The 20,790-nt window shown below is 37.1% G+C and overlaps 1 non-coding gene across 1 annotated transcript; it reads left to right on the top strand.

Annotated features, from left to right (window-relative positions):
- Positions 1–19,732: 19,732 nt before the first annotated feature.
- On the top strand, positions 19,733–19,839 carry LOC112999461 (small nucleolar RNA R71). The gene has a single exon (XR_003264648.1). It is a non-coding gene; the product is annotated as a small nucleolar RNA R71 (small nucleolar RNA).
- Positions 19,840–20,790: the final 951 nt, after the last annotated feature.

Below are 20,790 nucleotides of genomic sequence, written 5' to 3'. Positions count from 1 at the left end.
GAAAATCCTATTGGTCCATGATCGTACGTTTGATCTTTGATTCGATAGGAAGTCGTGTGCAAAATAGAGTCATGGTGCAGTTATGGTTTGGGAATAGGATAAAACACTTGCCTTGTGAGTTTTATACACTATGAGTGATTTATTTTCAGCTTAGCCCGGTGTTTCCCCTGCATGTTCATTTAAAAGCTAAAAGTTGACATCCTGCCCTTCATTCTCGGTTACAAGGAAGATCACCCTTGGCACAAGTATATTGTTTCTCTAAGACGTGGTGCTCTCGCAAATGATTTATTTTTCTTTGCAAAAGGCATGTTTTCCTTTTAGGTGGAAAAACCCGGTGGACCGTTCGGTCCTGCCAATCTTTTTTCAGAGCCCCATGAATTGCATTTTCGTTCATGGGTCCTCTACCCTCGAGTTTGGAGCCATGCGTAGTGATTGCTTAGTGCAATTCTCCATTCTCAATCTTTTTTCGGAGCCCCATGAATTGTGTTTTCGTTCATGTATCCTCCACCTTCGAGTTTGGAGCCATGCGTAGTGATTGCTTAGTGCAATTCTCCATTCTCAATCTTTTTTCGGAGCCCCATGAATTGCGTTTTCGTTCATGTATCCTCCACCTTCGAGTTTGGAGCCATGCGTAGTGATTGCTTAGTGCAATTCTCCATTCTCAATCTTTTTTCGGAGCCCCATGAATTGCGTTTTCGTTCATGTATCCTCCACCGTCGAGTTTGGAGCCATGCGTAGTGATTGCTTAGTGCAATTTTCCATTCTCAACCCTTTTTTTGGAGCCCCATGAATTGCGTTTTCGTTCATGTATCCTCCACCTTCGAGTTTGGAGCCATAGTGATTGCTTAGTGCAATTCTCCATTCTCAACCCTTTTTTCGGAGCCCCATGAATTGTGTTTTCGTTCATGTGTCCTCCACCCTCGAGTTTGGAGCCATGTGTAATGATTGCAGAGTGCAATCCTCCATTCTCCAGAGTTTTTCATCGTCAAGGGCGGATCCTCTTGACTGGAAATGTGATCTTTGTTATGTTCCCGATTGTTTCTTTTTCCCAAAAGTGTATATGTATATTGTATTTGTTGTTCTTGTTGTTGTTTGTATTGTGTTGTGCAGAAAAGAAAAAAGGAGTAGAGACGAGAGTCGTCATGGACTAATCACGGAAAGGGCAAGACGGACGAAACCAGTGTCTTATCTTTGCTTTCCTCTTATCTCCGATAAAAGGTAAGTAAAGAGGGGCAACTGTCATACCCTAATTTCGTCCGGGGATTATTACTTGATGACATGCAACCTTTGGTTAGCCTCTTTGAGATACTTGGCGTCCTTTGTTGCACAATAAATGAAGTCCTGAGACGTGTCAAAAATCAAAAGGAAGCAGGCTTGCGCGATCCGTGAAATTCCGTGATGTGGCGGAAATCGAAAAGATGTATTTTTGTGCAATCCGTGAGTTTCCGTAACTTCTTCGAAAGCTAAAAAAGAGTAAATACATAATCCGTAAGGATTAGTAACCTTGTAGAAGGAAAATAAGTATCGTTATGAAATTCGTAAAGTTTCGTAACGTTACGGAAAAAGAATTACCAAAAAAATAGAAGGGGGTGCATTTAGTAAAAAGGGGGTACAAATAGCAATCTGGCCCACTCGGGCCTTCCAGATCCTTCCTCCAGAAGGCTGTTGCTTCTGGAGGAAGCAACCTTGCTCGCCTGGGCGAGCTGGGTGGCAAGCTCCTCCCCTATTTTGCTATAAATAGGGGGAGGAGTGAAGAAGAAAAGGGTTCAGCCTTCTTGGCACTTCTCTTTCTCTCGAAATTGCTGAGGAAAATTATTTCCGTGAAGAAAATCCAAGCCAAGGCGTTTCCGTAACATTTCCGTGAGTAATTATGCGAAGATTCTCGACCGTTCTTCAACGTTCATCGTTTTCTTCAGACTTCAACGGGTAAGTACCTCAAACTGAGCTTTTCGATTCATTCTATGTACCCGTGGTGGTCCACATTTTGTTTCATGTATTTTTATTCTCGTTTTCATTCACTTTTTATACCCCCTTTTGACGTGCTTAAGCCATTTATTTAAGTCATTTCTCGCCTAATCTAAAAATAAAATAAATTTCCACCGATCGTTTGAATTGCATCATCCGTTAATTTCGGTTAAAATGAATTCCGACCGTTCGGTCGTGTCGTAACCACGTTGGAAATAAAAAAAGAGGTAAAATAATAATATAATAATCAAAAAATACCTTTTAGTAAAATAAAGCGAAAAATCAATCGGACGTTTTGTCTTTGGGATTTCTCATTCTTAATTTAATTGACTAATAACTAAAGTGAAACTAAGGCTAAAATCAACTCGCCTAGTCAAGCTTGTCCACAAAAAATAGGGTTTTTGGAAGTTTATCATTTCAGTTTCTTACTAAGTAAAATGGATCATTTTTAAGGTCCATCGCCTTAAAATGATCACCTTTCAAGTAAAAAGAATCACTTGATTCACGCATAAGAAAGAACTACGTAGGTCTGATTTCCTCTTCGATGGAGGGTACGTAGGAGCAAAAGCCCCACTTTTTGTCGACCTCAAAAAATAAAAAGAAGTAAAAGTTAAGGTAACATAATTTCCACAATTCTAAAAAATAGGTTGTTGTCCTTTGAGACAAATGTGAGAGGTGCTAATACCTTCCTCAAACGTAAATACAACTCCCGTACTTAGAATTTTCATTTTGACCGGTTTCCTTCGGTTTTTCCGACGTTTCCCACAAATAAACGTTGGTGGCGACTCCGCGCATCTTTCCTCCTTTGGAAAGCGCACCCGTGAGCCTCGCCTTCGCTCGCCCGCAAAAGGGCACGTTGCGACAATTACCATATTGTTGTAATCGATTACCAGTAGCAAAATAAGTTTGAAAATGTTTTCAAACTGAATTTACAACGTTCCAAATATTTTCAAAAGGCTGTAATTGATTACAATGTTTTGGTAATTGATTACCAGTGTCCTTGAACGTTGAAATTCAAATTTAAATGTGAAGAGTCACATTGTTTCACTCAAAAGCTTTGTGTAATCGATTACACATATTTGGTAATCGATTACCAGTGTTTGTTTCTGAAAAATCTAAAGATGTAACTCTTCAAAAAGGTTTTGACTTTTTCAAATGGGTTTTAAGTTTTTCTAAAAGTTATAACTCTACTGAATGGTCTTCTTGATCAGACATGAAAAGTCTATAAAAGCAAGGCTTTGTTTTGCATTTTGAATCAATCATTTTCCAATCTTTCTAACAAACTCATACTATCTCTTATAAGCCTTGAATCTCTTGAAATCTCTTTGAACTTCTTCTTCTTCTTCTTTGTACCAAAAGCTTTCTGAAGTTTTCTGGTTTTCCTAACCTTGAAAACTTGTGCTATTCATCCTTTTCATTCTCTTCTCCCTTTGCCAAAAAGAATTTGCCAAGGACTAACCGCCTGAATTCTTTTTGTGTCTCTCTTCTCTCTTTTCCAAAAGAAGGAAGGACTAACCGCCTGAATTCTTTTGTGTCTTCCTTCTCCCTTGTCAAAGAATTCAAAACGACACAGTCTGAGAATTCTTTTGATTCTTCCCATTCCCTAATACAAAAGTGTTTAAAGGTTTAACCGCCTGAGAATTCTTTTGTATCCCCATTCATAAAGTATCAAAGGTGTAACAGCCTGAGATCTTTGTCTTAACACATTGGAGGGTACATCCTTCGTGGTACAAGTAGAGGGTACATCTACTTGGGTTTGACTGAGAACAAGAGAGGGTACATCTCTTGTGGATCAGTTCTAGTGGAGGGTACATCCACTAGGTTCAAAGAGAACAAGGGAGGGTACATCCCTTGTGGATCTTTGCTTGTAAAAGGTTTTTTACAAGGTTGAAAGAAATCTCAAGGACTGCAGGTCACTTGGGGACTGGAGGTAGGCACGGGTTTGTGCTGAACCAGTATAAAAATCCTTGTGTGTTTGTTTCCTTCTTCCCTACTCTTTTACTTTCCGCTGTGCATTTAATTTCCGCTTTTACTTTCTGTTAAGTTTCTCTTCTACTCCTCTTTCTCTTAACAATTTAGTAAAAGCCTTAAAAGAGTAATTTTTAATTGGTAAATTTCTAGGAATAATTAATTCAACCCCCCCTTCTTAATTATTCTCAGGCCACTCGATCTAACATGGATTTCCAACAGTATCAGCTCTTAACATTTGCTTAGTGTAGCAGAAATGCATTTGTTTAATGTCTTTTTATAATACTGATCATATCCAATTAGTATTCTACTTTTAACTGAATGAATCCAAAAAAAAGTGTAAGAGACGCCTTGGAAATGAGCCATTTGATATAATAAGAAATACTCATATTGTATGCACATGTTCACACACTGTCTAATCACTACCATGATAATGTAATCCCTCATTAGCAAGAATACTTAGAAGAGCAGCATTTACAAAAGTGTGTCCAAGTAGAAGCTTTAACTTTAATATAGCACTTATCCTATATGAAACCCATCTTGTCCTAAGGCAATGGTGCCCTGCATTTGGGGATCTGAAATTAATTCCAATTTCCAGAAACTGCATTTCTTTCCAAACAACATGGTGCTCATAAGTTTTAGAAGAGCCATAAATGCAACCAAATCTTTATATTCTGGTTCTTTTGGTTAGTTGGCGAATACATCAAATGGCCAGTTTAAGAGCCACAAAGAAGATTTGCCTGCCTATGTTTCAGAAAGTATTGGTGGGTGTTATTGCTTTCACTCTTGCTAGCTTGTTAAATTTCCTGTCTATAGTTATTTATTCCTAAATTACTTAAAATGTATTTAGGGGCTAATGTTGAACATGAGGCAACTGAAGATGGTAAATATGATGGTTCACATAGAGAAGATGAATCAGAAACTTTATCTGATATTCATGATGAAGAAGTTGATTTGTACATTCATGATGAGGAGGGGAAGCATATCAAGAAGATACTATGGGAAACAACAAATAGGGAGTATCTTGAGGTACAAATAATTTTATCTACTATTTTCTTTTTAATAGTGCTATATCAAGTTGTCTGTTAGGTTTTTTTCCACTATCTATCGTGATTAGAAGTTCAAATTCAAAACTGGGTGCTTGTACTTTTGTTTTTTCCTAGTTTTTTGTTTAATTTTAGGCTTATTTGGGAGGTTAATCTGCACAGGATCTCACTCAAGTTTATTTTTTAAAGGAGCAGGCAGCTAAGGAAGCAGCTGCAGTAGCTAACAAGAAAGCTTTTGAGGAAAAATTTGAAAATTGTTCGGAGGATATACTAGCAGCAAGAGAGCTTGTTGCATCTTCTACTGAAGCCGTGGCAAAATCCAGAAAGGTACTTTCTAAATCTTGTGAGGTTCTACGTGTGAAATTAGACCACAAGTAACTTAATATAAATATTTCGCTAAATCCACTACGATTCAAAGTAGGATATGAACAAAGCACAAATTGAATTAGGCTTTTACCTTCTAGGTCTTTGAGAAGTGAAAAATCCAACAACAACAAAGCACAATGAGCAAGAAATCAATGAAACCCTAGGTAAAAAGACCCCATGTGAGAGTTTTGTGAAAAATGAAACCAACTTTGTATGATCCACCGTGAGAGAGTTGTCACCATTGTGAGAGAGCGAGTGTCTTGAAATCGCAAGGGAGCGAGAGCATGTGGCTCGAGAGGAGTGAGCAATGTCTGTAGAGAGGAAAGAGTAAGAGAGGGAGGAATGATTGTCTGTGGAGGAATTGAAATTCTTTAATTTTTAAGAGAATTTGAAATTATTCATTTTTTGTTGATTAAAATTCCCTGTTAAAATGATAGATATTCAATTTCCAGTTAAATTATTATCCAAACACTAAATTTAAAATGACAGATATTCAATGTCCCATTTAGAATGAATTACTCTATTAAACGTATCCATCCAAACACAATGTAAGAGATTTCACAAAATTCTCTTAGGAAGGAGGGAGAGAGGTTAACAAAATCATTGGCAGATCTTCATCTTCTATATTGACATGAATGTCATGGAGCTCCATTAGAACAGACTTTAACTCATCAAGAAGAGGTTCTTTTAGTGACATACCTTCTCTCATTCGAAGGCCAAACAAAATTTGTTTCAGAAAACAACTTGGTGCAAATTGATTTCATCATGAAGAGTTTCTCCAACTTGAGCCATAATGCAAAAGGGGTTTTCTCTTTAGAAACTTCACAAATAACTTCATTAGACAACAAAAAGAGAATCAATAAATGAGCTTTTTCATCTTGCAACTCTAAGACTAACTTATCAACCATCAACAATTGATCGGAGATAGGTGCTCAAATATCCTTTTCTTGCAACAAGGCACACATCTTAATGTACTAGAGGTTGAAGCTATTCTTCCATGTGAATTTCTCAATCTTGATTATGTTGACCATCTTCTTGATCAAATCTTAAAGATGCAACATAAACAAAAACAAAATGATTGATCTCTGATGAGTTAGACCCACCATGAAACAAATACAAAATTGATCTGAACCAAAATTCTAGATACCAATTTGTTGGATTTGAGATTGAAAAATACGAAAATAGATAGACACTACAACAAAAAGGACTTTAGACAACACTGGTAAACTGTGGATTAAAATTTAAAAATTATGGCCTAAACCTAAGGCAACGCTTTTTTAGGCATGGTCTAGGTGAGCGTTGCTTATTCCAATAGATAGTGGTTTTTTTTTTACCTATGCCCATAGAAACTTAAAAACTATTGCCTCAAATGTGACATAGACAACATTTTTCTTGACCAGTTTTTGGCAACGATTTTTTTAATCGAGTTTAGACAACGATTTATTAAATTTTGCCTATAACTTTAGTCAACACATTTATAAATGTGGACGATTAGGAAACAATTGAATTTATTAATTAGCTCCTCCAATTATTAAACATGGAATGTATTGATTATTATGAGTAAGCTCAAATTAATCCTCTTATATGTCATTGCCTGATTTTATCATGGTCTCATGTGAACTACCTTACCACATATATAATGTTTCATATATATGCCACAACTTGTCTATCAATTACCTAAAAGTCCTTGGATACATGTGCTAATTAGCAATCATATCATGCTAGTAACAATGAAACATGGGCAATGATCCTATTATCTTGAAAACATAGTGATGTACTAATAAATTTTATATATATATATATATATATATATATATATATATATATATATATATATATATATATATATTATCAATATGATTTCATGTCAGAAAAGCTGGAGGTGTGAGAGGGAATCAAAATTTCCCTTGTTTTGTGCATGAAATAATAATAAGCTCTTATTTAAGGAGTTTGGATTTAAAAAATTCTGTTGTACAACAAAGATCTTGACCCTCCAAGGGAACTCCCTCTTTCAGTTTTGCATAGATACAAAAGTGCCACTTGAAGCTTTCTTTGATATTGTGGCCTTTGGAGTGAACAATATTATATGGCTATCCAAGCATCCTGCGAAGCTTTTTCACGATTTCATTTGCTTCCTTCAAAATCTCTCTTTCTTAGGAAGATGTATGCTCTCCACACTAGCTACAAAACTGAAAGATTGAGCTTTCCCTTGTTAAAACATAGACAAGCCTTGCCTGCACATGTGATAATATTTAACTCACCTATTTACACACTACTGCAAAAAGATGATTCTACATCGGTTCTATGACACTTTTAAAAATGGTTTTGAATTGTATTTGTAGCCAACATCGTAGAATGTTAAAACTTTTTACGACGGTTGTTAAAAAACCGTCTTAAAAAACCTATACATTCTAAGACGATTCTTAGGGAAAACCGTCTTAGAATGTGATCACATTCTAAGACGGTTCTCTAACAACCGTCTTAGAATATAATTTTTTTTAAAAATAAAATAAATTTAGGATTCTAAGACGGTTTTACACTAAGACGGTCTTAGAATGGTTTTTTTCAAACAAAAAAAGTTAAAATAATTTTAGGATTCTAAGACGGTTTTTCCGAAAAATCTTCTTAGAATGTAGACATTCTAAAACGGTTTTTCAGATAACCGTCTTAGAATGCTTTTTTTTAAATTATTATTTAGCCAAACAAAGTCATTACACTTGTTTTATTGGTCAAACAAAGAAGTAATTATCACTTATGAAAAATTGATAAATTTTTCAGTATTTCTTTTTTTTTCCTAACTCTATATTTTGACTGACTAACTCTTGTTCTTGTTTTTATATATAACTTTTTATTTTTTATTTTTCTAGAAGCTTGCCACTAGAACCTATTCTTTAGTTCATCATCATTATATATGCTTGTTCAATGTTTTCTTTTATGTTGGTTTTATTCTCTAATAAAGTATAAAAATAATAATTTAATTTTGATTCATTTTTTCTGTCCTTTGGAGTATATGCATAACAAAAAGAAAAAGAAAAAGTACCTTGTCATCAAGAGGCAAAGCAAGAGCTGTGTCAAGAAGAGAATAGCCAGTGAATACTCCAATTTCGAGTGTTTTCTTCGCATTCGGGATTTTAAGCAAAATAGATATGAACTGCACTTCCTCCGCTGGAATACTCAACAAATAACCCCTGCTGACATATATATAAATTATAAACCCTTCACAACAATAATTTATAATATCCTATATCAATAAAATAAGTTATCATACCTTAATCAAGATTAAAATTCAAAGCTCAAATAGACAGAAATGAAAAATTGTTGTATTCAGTTAACTTACATATTTTTCTGGTACTTTTGTTCGGTGGTCTCTCTGGGTTGCTTTAGTTGTTAGTGCTCATATGGATAGCTACTCGTTTCAAGGATGTACTGTACAAAATATATTTTTCTGAAAAATTAATATCTCTATTCCATTTATTTAGTTTGATTACAATTACGATAATCACAACTCACAAGTATTGTGATATTGAGTATGAGTCTCATAATTAATTTGGATAAAGATCTGTAGATAATTTTCATGCATATCATCAATTTTGAGAAAATAAATTAAGCTAGATTTATCATTAATTTTTATAAAAGTAAAAAAAATATAATGTTATACTTTTTTCACTACCGTTTGAATGTGTGTTTATGATTTATTTCTTATAAGGTCAAAAGTAAAACCAAGGAAATAAGAGAAAAAAACTATAGTGATAAAATGTGAAGTAGGAAAAAAGAATATGACAAACTAATTAAATTAAAACAATTATTTATGTTATTTCAATTATTTAATTATGCTTAGACAATTACAAAATTTACTAAACTATTAAGTGAATATAAAACTAAAATAAGGATTTAAAAAGAAAAGGGCACCAAAAGATAAGATGAAAAACTTTCGAACAATTCTTTAATAATATAGGAATCAATTTTCTATGCATAACTGCCATCATGCATTTTCTAATTCAGAACTTCTGATACATAATCAATTATTTTCTATCACTTACATTTCTAATAATTAACTACCTCGAATCCATTAATGGATCCTTTCCTAACTAACTAGGGATCTCAGAAACTTGTCCCTTTGACATAGACAAAGAAAGAAACCTGATATAAGAGGAAATGGTATGTATATCAGTACCTGATTTAGCCACATGTAGAGAGGCATGTGAGAACCAACTACTTGTAGATTAAAAAGGGAGTTGGAGTAGACTCATAATTGTTATATGCCTATTTAAAAGAGATTAATAAAAGTGACATTTTTTTCTTGTTTCCATTTCAAAGAACTCTTCGTTGTATAACTTTTATTAATCTCACTAGTTCTAATTAGATTATCATTAGTAGTGACATAGCAGCAAATAGAAGCCAATAACATAAACACATTCTAAATACATAAAAGTAGGGACAAAACATACATAGTCAAGAAATATCACAAAAATTGTTATTCTGATGTGCCAAATCAATTGCCTTTGAGTTTTTCCCCTCGATTAAATAAGCATATACAAAAGACCATTAACATGAAATTCAATAAAATAACAAGTAAATGGAAGAAACCTTGAAATAAATTTTAGTCGCTCAGACTAAAGAATAATTTGCAATTTCTCTTCCTCCCTTGGCTTCCGTGAAGTTCACATAATGCATCCAGTATTCAGGATAGTTGGCACACACAATCAAGCATCAACTTCAAAGATATGCAGTATGGTAAACAACACAGTTTTTGACAGAGAAATTGAAATACAAAAGTATTCATTGTTACTTGTCCAATATAACCCAGCTTGACTGGACTCTCTTGGCTTTAATAGCAACTGCTCCGGATAAAGAACCAAAAAGAATCTTCACTCTGCTTTTTATCTGTGTAAATATTTGATAGTTTAGAATAAGAAAAGGAACTTATATCAGGAAGGTATTACACTTTGACATTCAAACCTTCTCTGGATCATAAAAATCATGGAGTTGAAGTACTAATTGAGAACATGAATCTATAATAACTTTTGACATGAAATAGTTTTTCTCATACCCTAATTTCATCTGGGGACCTTCATTTGCTAATGTTTTGATTCTTGCCAGCCGAATTAAGTTGCTTAACACCAATTGCCACCCAATCTGTAGGGTTTTGTGATGTTTCAGAAGGAAATATGCAAAATATGTAAAAGAAGGGCAAAATGGTCACTTTTGGGGCATTTTTCAGCCCCTGAGTCACCTCTAAATCATCCAATACCAAACACCACCCTTAACACAAACCAAAACACCAACCAGGGAAGGAATTTTTCAGTGAAGAAGCCTGTAGAATTCACCTAAATTTCGGTGTCATATGCTAACTTGCTCCCATATCTGCTCAATAATTCAATGGTAGCCATAACCCCAACCAAGGTTCCTCAACCTCCATTTTTCCGAGGATACGACTCGAATGCAACATGTGCTTACCATGGAGGAGTCCCGAGGCATTCCATTGAGCATTGTATGACCCTGAAGCATAAGGTGTAAGGTCTAATTGATACAGGCCAACTGAAATTTGAGGAGGATAATCGCTTGTGAATTCTGACATTGGCAAGCGACACCATACATGGGGCAATTTGAAGGTTGTTGTTAGATGACTCATTAGGATTTTCAAGTTTATGCCATTGTTGTAAACCACAATCACAATGCTAATAATATGGAAAATTTTGATGTCCTTATCTCATTGTCTCACAATTACATCTTTGCTTATTTAACTTCCACTAGAATGTGAAAGTAAGCCATTGGTTTGTTTGCTCAAGCGACCTGCGCTCCTGAGTTTGACTTCCAAGTCTATTCAATCAGAAATTGCTCATTCTACACATTCGGTGAAGGTGCCCTAAACAATGAGTAAAAAATTCAAAACAAAATGTTTGATTGACTGTGTTTCAAATTAAGAAGTACAAACATTCATGAGACCTCATTTTATCATTTCTAAAAGTTGTCTTTTTGAGAGAAAAGTGAGTTATCAAGAACATGAGTCATTTGACTTAATCTGTCAATTGAAAGTCCTTTAAATGTTTCTCATCCTTGAAAATTCTTTTCGAGAATCTGCACAGTTTCTTTCATCTTGCCTTGCTACAGGGCCACGACAAAAGACAACAATGGATGCCTCAGAGCCCTACACAGAGGCAATGAGAGCCACCATCCTCAAGTAAACCTAGGGGCAGATAAGAAGTTCTCACCCGGTAGGTTCCCTACTACAAGGTCATAGCAAAAGACAATAATAGATACCTCAGAGCCCTACACTAGGGCAATGAGAGGCACCATGCATAAGCCTCAAGTGAACCTAGGGGTAGATCAGAAGTTCTCACCCAGTAGGTTGGAAACCCGAGAGGGCGGCCTAAGCAAAAATTAGGGTTGATGATAAAATAAAATAAAAACAATCAGGGGCGTGTTATTAAGTTTTTGTCCCAAGATCCAAACTAAAAGCATTTAGTCAAGACTTGAAGTGACATATGGCCATGTTTCAACATCCCAAACACTAATTTACCCCTTGCTACCCCCTCCAAGCCAAAGTGTGTTTGTTTTCTGAAAACAAAAAAAATAGCAAAAGCAAAATAGAAACCCTGAGTGGGAACCACTGCTAAACCAACGGGAAGAGCAATGCAAACAACGCATGCATGAGGTTGGGCAACAATGAAAACAAAAAAAAGAGAAAAATAAAATCCGCCAAAGGCGATGTGAAAAAAGAGAGATGATCGAGGCCGTACCCGAATCAAATAAACATGAAAATGCAATAACTAGGAAGTGATCCTAGGTCGTTTCCCAACGAGCAGTGACAAACCAAATGTTCATAATATACTTGCAGTAACAGTAACAGTAACGATTGGGGGGGGGGTTGTTTGTTTTGTGATTAAAGAGCAGAACAAGTAAACTGGAATACGAAACTACTAATATTAAAAACGGGTTGTTTCCTCTGATTCAGAAGCCATTCTCTTATCCTGGGTTATGGAGAATTCGTCCCTAACAGTCAACCACTTAATCCAACCCTATTTCAATTTACTAAGCGAAAATCAACTTAGGGTTTTCAATACGTGATTAGGCACCACATACACCAGTTGGCCCTTTGTCCATTAAGCATGAACGCAAGTTAGGCTCAGAGGCAATTAATCGAACACGAAGCGTGCACTGATTAATATTCACGAATTTGGGATACTGGTGAAGGGAGAACTGCCAGGAAACCACATTACAAGCGAAACCTCAAAGAGAGTTGGGCTTCGTCCTCAAAAGGAAACAACACCAGAAAATCTAGCCTTCCATGGATTCAAACAGAAAACGCAATTGAAACATGAAGCAGAAACGTAAATGAAGGGAAACGTAAATGACCAGAAACGTAAACGAACAGAAATGTAAAATGGAACAGAAACGTAAATGAGAGTAGAAGAAGAAGCAAGAACGAAATTGTAATTAGAAGCAGAAAACGTAAAATTGCATTACGAACTCAGAAGCATCAAAACAAAAAAACGAAAACCCTAAAACAAAGCTCTGAATAATGAATAGCATAACATAATGCCTTGCATGAATCCCAAGGCAGCTATTTAAAAAGAGTCACTCAAAGTCACTGGGCCTTATTACAATACTCTGGCCCAAAACGAAATAAACACTGAACAACATAAAATTGCGAAATTTCCTAATTAGATATTAACTAAGGTAAGCGCTGCTTTATTTGCCCTCTTCAAGTCCACAACTAAAATCCGGATTAAGCCCAATGTTTCATTAATTTCTGAAATTAGATTAAAAACATCAAATTAGCTAAATGAGCCCAAATAATAAAACTGCCTAATTAATTGACAATTAAGACCAATCAATAATTAAAATGGTGCAAAAAGGGTTTAGAAAATAGAAGAAAATGATGGCACATCAAAACCCCCCATACTTAGCCTTTTGCACTCCTGGGCAAAATGAAACAAAGAACAAAATCCAAGGATATCAAAGAGAGACAAACAAACACATTCATATATTTCTCAATGAACATCAAGGAATGAAAGGAATGGGTAACATCTAACATAAGGAAATCCAAAAAAATCAAGACATTCATGAAAATCATCCAAGCAACCCAATCATGGCAAAATAGTTAATCAGCTCAAGAATGAAAAGTGATAAAGCCTCACAAGATATACACTCTATCTCTCAAGTGTCTAGGCTACTATTTACCCTCAAAGCACCCATGAAAGCAAACACCACATAGACTTGGCAAGATTCTAAAATTGACAATCAACCCACAAACACAAGCACATGAGGATCAAAAGGTCTTTTAAGGTTGTAATGGGGCCAAGGACAAGGTATGGAGAAATATGGAATAAGTGGCTAAATCCCAAAGGAATAGAGGAGCAAAGGGGAATAAGTGCATATTAAAAATAAAAATAAGAAAATAAAAAGAAGTAAAGATAAAATTTAAACATGAAGAGTAGAACCAAGAGTTTCATCATTCTTGTGCCATTTAAGATCTTATTCACTCAACTTTATTGCTTTTCTTTTTCTTTTTTCGAATTTTTTTTTTCGATTTTTTTTTTTTTACTCTATAGCCTTTGAGAAACAACATTTCATTCAGCATGTCCAACATTTAACCAATATACAATGTACATCAAGTATGGCCCAAAATACATCATGAAGCATAGCCAACAAAACAAGTTGTCCAATGTAACAAAAACCCCCTACACTTATTCCCAAAACAATTCCAAAGCTCCAAAATTCCTTAAGGATATGGTGATATCATGGTTTTTCACTTAAGGCTTGTAGTGAGCTTCAAAACAAGGAAAGGGAAACAAGGCTCAAAAGGGCTATCAAAGGAATTAATTCAAGGTAAGTCCATTTGGCTAGAAGCTTATAAGAACAAAATTGCCTTAATCATTTCCAAATATGCATGTGAATTAGGACGCATCAACAAGAATCAAGCCAAGGCTATTGTGCAAGCAATCAATGGGGCAAAACACACCAAATGATTATGATGATGGATGGCTCAAATTCTCACAAAGGTAAAATCATCACTTTCAAATTGAGCTTTCCAAACTATCATGACATGTAGAGAAGAATCAAGGATTTCAAGTCACAAAATGTCAAGAACTTTTATTTTCAAAACAATTACCCATTTCTTGAACATATCCTATAATTCAAAGAAAAACATGCAAAGTCGTACGAGCACACAAAATTGACCCAAAATATTAAAAATCCGACGAAACTAACAACATTAACAAATTAACACAACTAACAAATTAACAAAACCAACAAAACTAGCAAAATCAAAGAACACTCCCCCCCCCCATACTTAAACAACACGTTGTCCTCAATGTAGCACAATTAAAAGATTAAAAACAATTAAATCATCAAAGAGAATCGGACAAGTGTAATAAAAGCAAAGAAGGAGATTGGAAAAGAAAAAGAAACTCCCTAAGTCATGGTGGAGGAAGAGTAGGGTGGAGTAAGGAAGTCTCTTCCACCACTACGTCCACTAAAGAAGGGTTCGTGAGGAATGGCTTAAGTCGATGTCCGTTGACCTTGAAGCTCTTGTTTGTGGAGTCGCTTTTGATCTCAACTGTACCATAAGGAAAAACATTAGTAACAACAAAAGGACCAATCCACTTAGACCTCAACTTACCACTCATGAGTCCAAGCCTAGAATTATACAATAACACTTTTTGCCCAACCACGAAGTCTTTTTTAACTGTCATGCTATCATGGAACTTCTTGGTCTTTTCTTTGTAGAACTTGGCATTCTCGTAGGCTTCTAGGCGGATTTCATCTAACTCACTCAGTTGCAACTTTCTTTCCTCACCAGCTTGGTCCATAGAGAAGTTGCAAGTCTTCACTGCCCAGTAAGCTTTGTGCTCAATTTCCACTGGAAGATGACATGCCTTTCCAAAGACAACCCGATAAGGAGACATTCCTATGGGTGCTTTGTAGGCAGTCCGATGTGCCCAGAGAGCATCATCAAGCCTGGTACTCCAATCTTTCCTGCTTGGCTGCACAATCTTCTCTAAAATTCGCTGGATTTCTCGGTTAGAAATTTCTGCCTGTCCATTGGTCTGGGGGTGGTATGGTGTGGATACCTTGTGTACCACCCCGTACTTTTTAAGCAGGGCATGCATTGTCCTGTTGCAAAAATGGGTTCCTTGATCACTAACAATTGCTTTAGGTACTCCAAACCTGCAAAACAGATTAGACCTGACAAAGTCTGCGACAACTTTAGCATCATTTGTTCTAGTGGGCTTGGCTTCCACCCATTTTGAAACATAGTCAACTGCAAGGAGAATGTAAACATAACCAAAAGAGACAGGAAAAGGACCCATGAAATCTATACCCCAGACATCAAACACCTCACAGAATAGCATAGGTTGCTGAGGCATTTGTTGTCGCCATGTAAGTGTATTTCCTGCTCTCTGACACTGCTCACAAGTGCTGCAGATCTTCCACGCATCTTTAAAGATGGTGGGCCAATAAAAACCACAATCAAGCACTTTGCGAGCTGTCCTTTGAACACCCAGATGACCTCCCGGTGCGGAAGAATGACAGAACTGCAGGACTGAGTCAGTCTTATGATCTGGAATGCACCGTCTAATGACCTGATCACTGCACAATTTCCACAAGTAGGGGTCATCCCAAATAAAATGCTTAGCATCACTTTTAATTTTATCTTTTTGGGCCTTAGATGCTAAGGGAGGAAAAACAGAGGCAACTAAATAATTGACAATGTTAGCAAACCAGGGAGTAGAAAGAGAGTCAGAAATACTATACAATATATACAAATGATCATCCGGGAAATCATCCCGAATAGGTGAATCTGCATCAGAGACACGTTCGATCCGACTCAAATGATCAGCAACTAGATTTTTTGCTCCGCTCCTATCACGGATCTCCAAGTCAAACTCTTGGAGCCAGAGCATCCATCGGATCAACCTAGGCTTAGAATCAGCCTTCTTCAACAAGTACTTTAGAGCTGCATGGTCAGTATAAACAATAATGCGAGTACCAAGCAAATAAGATTGAAATTTTTCAAGAGCAAAAACTATGGCTAGAAGCTCTTTCTCAGTAGTAGTATAATTTGCTTGGGCAGCATCTAAAGTCCTAGAAGCATAATATATCACCCTGGGCAATTTATCAATTTTCTGAGCAAGGACAGCCCCCAATGCATAATTTGATGCATCACACATAAGCTCAAAAGGGGCTGTCCAATCGGGTGCCTGGATGATGGGGGTGGTAGTCAACGCTCTTTTGAGGCAATCAAAAGCCTCTTTGCATCTGTCATTAAAGTCAAACTCCACCTCCTTTTGCAACAAGTTGGACAGTGGAAGGGCTACTTTGCTAAAATCCCTTATAAAGCGCCTGTAGAATCCTGCATGACCAAGAAAAGATCGCACCTCTCGCACACAAGAGGGGTAAGGCAATTGTGAAATAACAAAAATTTTTGCAGGATCTACTTCAATACCCTTATTGGAAATAATGTGGCCTAAAACTATACCTTGCTCAACCATAAAATGACATTTTTCAAAATTTAGAACAAGGTTAGTTGCAATGCATCTATTCAAAACTTTTTCCAAACTATTCAAACAACCATCAAAAGAGGATCCATATACAGTGAAATCATCCATAAACACCTCTATGCAATTTTCTAAAAAATCACTGAAAATACTAATCATGCACCGCTGGAAGGTACCAGGGGCATTGCACAGGCCGAAAGGCATCCTCCTATAAGCAAAAGTGCCGAAGAGGCAGGTGAATCTGGTCTTTTCCTGATCCTCAGGAGCAATAGTAATTTGCATATAACCAGAAAAACCATCAAGGAAACAGTAGTGGGATTTACCTGCCAGGCGTTCAAGCATCTGGTCAATGAATGGCAGGGGAAATGGTCCTTTTTGGTAACCTGGTTCAGCCTCCTATAGTCAATGCAGACTCTCCAACTGTTCTGCACCCGAGTAGGAATCAGGTCCTCCTTCTCATTTCTGATCACTGTGAGGCCAGTCTTCTTCGGGACTACCTGGACGGGACTCACCCATTGGCTATCGGAGATAGGATAAATGATTCCAGCTTGCAAAAGCTTGGTTATCTCCTTCTTTACTACATCAAGAATCACCGGGTTGAGTCTTCTCTGTGGTTGTCTTACTGGTTTAGCTCCATCCTCTAAATTTATTCGATGCATACATGTGGATGGGCTAATACCAGGAATGTCCGCCAGGGTCCAGCCTATAGCCTTCTTATGCTTCTTGAGAACTGACAACAACTTCTCCTCTTGCTCATCAGCAAGGGAGGCAGATATAATCACTGGAAAACTCTTGCTATCATCCAAGTAAGCGTATTTTAAATTTGATGGCAGAGGCTTCAATTCTGGTGTGGTCGGCTGGACAGTGGTAGAAGGAGATGGTTTCTCAGCCTTTACCTCATAAAGAAAGTCAGAGGTATGTGTACTTCCTGAAACATGGTTAGTCCTATCTGACTCTATAAAATCAATCTCGAGAGGTAAAACACCACCACCAGACATGCAATCAATATCACTCTCAGATTCACTCTCAGCATCAAATTCAGACATATGATCAAGTACAATTTCAGACTCAATGCATGAAGAGTGAGAGGCATGCAGATTAGAATAAAGATCAGTCATGTATTCATCAACAACATGGTCAATTATTTCAGCACGAAATACAGAAAGATCTTCAGATGGGTATTTCATAGCATCCAGAATATTAAAATGAATAGTTATGTCACCAAATTCCATAGACAGTGTGCCTGCATAAACATCTATCTTAGTTCTAGCAGTTTTCATAAAGGGTCTGCCTAGAATGATGGGAACTGATCCTTGAGAAAATCCATCTTCCATATTCAAGATATAAAAATCAACAGGGAAAATCAGTTCACCAACTCTAACTAAGACATCTTCTATGAAACCAACAGGATAGGCAACACTTCTATTAGCTAAATGAATTACCACATCAGTTGACTGCAAGGGACCTAGAGATAAAGAATTAAAAATCGACAGAGGCATAACACTAACAGAGGCTCCTAAATCTAGCATGGCATTGTCAAACTTACTATTCCCTATAATACAAGGTATGCTGAATGTACCTGGATCTTTGCATTTTTCAGGAATTTGAGGAACAGATTTACCAATCAATGCGGAGACATTTCTGCCCATGCTAATTCGTTCACTTCATTTAAGCTTCCGCTTATTAGTGCACAGCTCCTTCAAGAATTTGGCATATCTTGGAATTTGCTTTATTGCATCCAACAGAGGTATGTTTACCTCTACTTTTCTAAATGTTTCCAAGATCTCTTTCTCTGCCTCTTCCATTTTTTTGTTGGAAACTGCTCTTGGAGGGAATGGAAGAGGGGGAATGTGCTGCTTCTGCAAATCAGAATTACCTGTGGAAGAAGATTCACCTGCACATAAATTGTTAGGTAAATTTTTGTCATCACCTTTTTCTGGAATAGAGTGAAGTTTGGCAGGTTCATTTGCAGATGAGGAAGGTGCTACGGGTTGAGGTCCTTGACATTGCTTTCCCGACCTCAATGAAATGGCACTGACATTTTTGGGATTTTGGACAGCTTGAGAAGGCAGCTTGTCAGAATTCTGGGACTGTTGTTGATTCAATTGGGTAGCCAATTGTCCCATCTGATTGGTTAAGCTCTGAATGAAGGCTCTGGTCTCTTGCTGAAACTACATGTTCTGCATAGTCATTTGCCTCACAAGTTCTTCGAGGGAAGGTTGTGGAGGGGCCTCAACTGTTGGCTGTTTCTGGGGTTGATGCTGTTGTTGGATTGGTGGAGGAATGTATGGTCTGCTTGAGCCAGCAGCATTTTGGAAGGAAGGAGCAGGCTGCTGTTGTTGTTGCTGAGGGCTGGACCATCTGAGGTTAGGGTGATTCCTCCATCCAGGGTTGTATCTGTTGCTGGAAAGGTCATAATTGCTCTGCTGTGGTTGATTTTGCTGCTGAGGTTGAGGAGGTCTATTGTAAATATTTGCAGCATAAGCTTCAGGCTGCTCAATTGCTCCAGGTTGCTGCATGGAAGGGCAAAGGTCTGTATGGTGGTCAACAGAGGAGCACAAACCACAAACCCTTGCGACAGGTATAGATTTCTGATTCAAGGCCAGCTGGGTTACCAAGTTAACCAATGCATCCAGTTTGCCTTCAAGCTTCTTAGTTTCAGATGATGCAGATGGGTTTGTAGCTACCTCATGCACTCCTCTAATGACTATGGCATCATTTCTGGCGCTAAACTGCTGGGAGTTGGAGGCCATCTTTTCAATTAAATTTCTGGCTTCAGCAGGAGTCATGTCTCCAAGGGCTCCACCACTGGCAGCATCTATCATACTTCTCTCCATATTACTGAGTCCTTCATAAAAATATTGGAGAAGAAGCTGTTCTGAAATCTGATGGTGGGGGCAACTGGCACATAGTTTCTTAAATCTCTCCCAGTACTCATACAGGCTCTCTCCACTGAGTTGTCTAATACCTGAGATATCCTTCCTGATGGTTGTGGTCCTGGAAGCAGGGAAATTTTTTTCTAAGAATACTATCTTAAGGTCATCCCAGCTCGTGATGGACCTTGGAGCAAGGTAATACAGCCAGTCCTTTGCCACTCCCTCTAATGAATGAGGAAAAGCCTTCAAAAATATGTGATCCTCTTGGACATCTGGGGGTTTCATGGTGGAGCAGACAATGTGAAATTCTTTCAAATGTTTGTGCGGGTCTTCACCTGCAAGGCCATGAAACTTTGGAAGCAAATGAATCAGTCCAGTTTTAAGAACATATGGGACATCCTCATCAGGGTATTGGATGCACAAGCTTTCGTAGGTGAAATCAGGTGCAGCCATTTCCCTTAGAGTCCTCTCACGAGGTGGAGGTTGTGCCATGTTCTCAGAATGTGCAAAATCAGAATGCTCAGAATCAGAATGCTCAAAATTATAATGCTCAAGATTAGGATGTTCAAAATCACCAATAACAGAATGCACAGATTCACCAGTTATGGAATGCTCAGAATGATCAAAAGGTATAAAATGATGCCTAACTAATCTATGAAATGTCCTATCTATCTCAAGATCAAAGGGTTGTAAGTCAGATGGATTTCCTCTAGTCATACACTACATTCAGCATGCACACAACTAGTTGCCTTGTCATGTAAATAAGGTGTAGGTTTGAACTACAGCTACCCTCAAATGATATCCAAATGACTTGAAATTTTGTGAGCAACCCTATAAAATGATGAGAAGATAGCACAAAAAATTTCAGACAAAAATTCAAAGTCTAACTATGAAAGCTAAAAATGGTAGGTTAAGAAAAATAAGTGAATAAAACTTGAAAAATAAAAAACTTTTGATAGAATCGCTTTTTTTGGACGATGGAGACCTCAGCTGGCCTATGGCAGGCTGCCACGGCGTAGAAAATTTTTTTCTACCCCAAATGCATATATAATAATTGCGATTCTG

Source organism: Glycine max, chromosome 14 (assembly GCF_000004515.6).
Source record: "Glycine max cultivar Williams 82 chromosome 14, Glycine_max_v4.0, whole genome shotgun sequence".
NCBI classification, from domain to species: domain Eukaryota; kingdom Viridiplantae; phylum Streptophyta; class Magnoliopsida; order Fabales; family Fabaceae; genus Glycine; species Glycine max.
The sequence above is the reverse complement of the archived record's forward strand: the minus strand, read 5'-3'. Positions and strand labels throughout refer to the sequence as shown.